This window comes from Austrofundulus limnaeus, unplaced genomic scaffold, assembly GCF_001266775.1.
Source record: "Austrofundulus limnaeus strain Quisiro unplaced genomic scaffold, Austrofundulus_limnaeus-1.0 Scaffold652, whole genome shotgun sequence".
In the NCBI taxonomy this organism is placed as follows: domain Eukaryota; kingdom Metazoa; phylum Chordata; class Actinopteri; order Cyprinodontiformes; family Rivulidae; genus Austrofundulus; species Austrofundulus limnaeus.
This window is the reverse complement of record NW_013953054.1, coordinates 165,701-168,596: the sequence shown is the minus strand read 5'-3', so window position 1 is coordinate 168,596 and position 2,896 is coordinate 165,701. Positions and strand designations below refer to the sequence as shown.

The window sequence follows — 2,896 nt, the reverse complement described above, 5'->3', positions numbered from 1 at the left end:
TGACCCACCTCATCTTTAACAGTAAAAACTGGCTGTTATGAGCATTGCTGTCTGGGTGAAGCTGAGCGAGGAGATGCCTTGGTCTCTGGTTTCCCACATTAATAAAGATAAAAGCCAACCTAAGTTATTTGCCTGAAATATCTGGTATTCAACATCTGGATGTTTGATGTTCTATTTAAGTGCTTGATTGACAATCAACAAAGCTCGAAGTGTGCTTGTTATTGTTGGTTCTAAACTTTTATAGGAAATTGATTGCTCACAGTTAAGTGTACTGTAGTGATTTTGTTTGATCATGTATAAATAAATGGTAAATTTATTGATGGATCGAATTGAAATTCACTGACTAAAGTCACTCATTGTGTTTATCATTCACTTTTGTACAGGAAGAATATTTTACCGAAAATTAAAAAGATCCCTTGCTAAAATACTTACCTTATACTTGTTATAAGAAGTGTAGAGTCAAATCCTACAAAGCAAAAAAACAAAAATCAATCTATGGAAGCTGACTCAGAAACAGCAATAACTCAAACAAATACAGGTGCAGTAAAATCTGAACTTCTGTGAAGCTGCACCAGTAAACAGATTACAAGCTTAAAATGGCTGTGTCTCTTTAAACATATACTCTGATGCTATTAAACTCATCAAGATCTCAAAACATTGAGTGAGACTGCATATAACTTGTGTAAGTTTTGTCAACCTCTTGTTCCTTTTTAAAATAAAAGTTTTGTTTTAATTCATTCATTCATTAAGTTCTTCTGTTTTCTTGAGTTGAGTTGGATGTTTTACACTGACCTCATGACTGATGAATGATGTCTGTAAAGCAGTAAATGTTAGTGAAAGTGATAAATAACACTGATGACAGAGCAACTTCAACACACAGAAACATGCTCACCTGGGCCTGGAGCCAGTCTCCCATGATACAGCAATTATGATTTATTTTCCACGACATCCATAACCCAGTCATGGAAAGACGAGTCGTCTGCAAAGAAATAAATTAAATGGTTTGACAGTGGATTACTCAACAAACTGAAGTCCGAAAGCAGAGCTGAGAACATGTAGCTCTGTCTTCTCTCCCAGGACATTGTTCCTGTTCTCAGCTGGATTCTGCAGCAGATCAAGTGTTTGTGTTAAACCTGATTAAAACAAATGTTCAACTAGAGGCCTAACGTTTCCTGAAGGAATGCAAAATACCCACTATATGTGCCAAAAATGGAGACAAATATTATTTAAATAAAAGAGTTTTTCCTGTGTCTGTGTGTTCTTTTGTCTGTCAGCAAAATACCTCATGACTAAGTTTTGAAGCAGTCCAGCTGAAGATGGCTGCCACAGTAATAGCTATACCTCAGTCAATTTACATAAGTGAGCTAAAGATTTGGTGTGGTAGTCGCTGAGAGTCATTGACAACGCATCCTCTGAGTTCAAATATCAAACCAGATGTTTTATAATGTTGTTTTTAAGATTTGACTAAAACAGCTGTAAAACAGTTATAGCATTGTCATTTTGCAGTGTAAGATTATTTTAAAGACATAAAGTAATATAACCCTTCAGGAAATGTTAGGATTCATTATCTTCCACATTATTTGAAGTTGGGCCATAGAGGCAGCAGCTTGAGCAGGGAAGCCCAGACCTCTCTTTCCTCAGCCCCCTCTTCCAGYTCTTTTGGGAGGACTCCAAGGTGTTCCCAGGCCAGCTGAGAGACATAGTCTCTCCAGCATGTCCTGGGTCTTCCTCTGGGTCTCCTCCCAGGCATGCCTGAAGCACCTCCCTAGCGAGGTGTCCAGGAGGCATCCTTACCAGATGAACCACCTCACCTGGCTCCTCTGGATGTGGAGGAGCAGCCCGAAAATCTGAACTAAATACAAAGGGAATTAAAGATGAGTTCATATTAACACCAAGAATCTCTGTCGCAGTTTAGAAAATGCAAAGATAAATAAGAAGAGAAGCACAGGGAGATTGAAAATGTAAACAGTTACTGTTTGCTGTTGACTCAGCTCAGCCTTCTCATCAGGAGAACCATCTGCTGGGAGTACTTCATCCTGAACCCTAACCCTGCACAAGGACTGATTTATGAGTGAAGGGGACAGTAGGCTGAACCGACAGGAAACTCCCATTCTACATTTAGAAACTCAAGGAACCGCAAAACAAACCTGCAGTCTGAGAGCGAAGTGCTCTGTTAGGAAAGTATGGAACAACAAGATGTTTAATGGAGCTTGGTTGTTGAGAGCTTTGTATGTTAGGAGTAATATTTTAAATTCTACTCTGAATTTGACAGGGAGCCAGTGGAGAGAAGCTAGCTTGGTCCTTGCCTTCCTACACAGCTCCGCTCAATTCTAGTTTCCCTTCACTGCTCCGTCTGGGACTTCTCCCACAGACAAGGATTTCGCTGGCAGATTTTTAGTCAGGCCAATCAGAGAACAGAAAGTCGATTTTCTGTGCAGTGTCTGCTTGTAGTTTATTTTACCTGGGCCAATCAGCAAACAGAAGGAGGGGCTTTGAACGATATCAATTTTCTGTGCAGTGTCTGCTTGTAGTTTATTTTACCTGGGCCAATCAGCAAATTGAAGGCGGCATTTTGAACGACGTCCACTGCGCAGTGTCTGCAGTGTTGCCAACTTAGCGACTTTGTCACTAGATCTAGCGACTTTTTAGACCCCTTTAGCAACTTTTTGGGGAAAAAAGTCGCTAGATTTGTCCGACAAATCTAGCCCCGGTGTTTTTAGAGACTTTTAGGAGCTTTGGTGACAGCATTTTCCAAGCACTTTTTCTCCTTTCCTCCTCTGTTCCTCCTCAACCAGCAAGAGGAGGTGAGCCCCTCCCCCTTCCTAAAGCCGTCAGACTCGCTGAAGCCTCTTGCAGCACCCCCAACCCCTACCCTCGGCTGAAGTCAGCTGAGAGG

At 41.0% G+C, this 2,896-nt stretch overlaps 1 long non-coding RNA gene across 1 annotated transcript in view; it reads right to left on the bottom strand.

The window, feature by feature from the left end:
* Positions 1-430: 430 nt before the first annotated feature.
* LOC106531585 (uncharacterized) overlaps positions 431-2,896 on the bottom strand; it is an 8,432-nt gene continuing 5,966 nt past the window's right edge. The window contains exons 2-3 of the long non-coding RNA XR_001311949.1: positions 893-979; positions 431-466 (exon numbers count right to left, since the gene is read on the bottom strand). This is a non-coding gene — a long non-coding RNA (uncharacterized LOC106531585). The remainder of the gene's footprint in view (positions 467-892; positions 980-2,896) is intronic.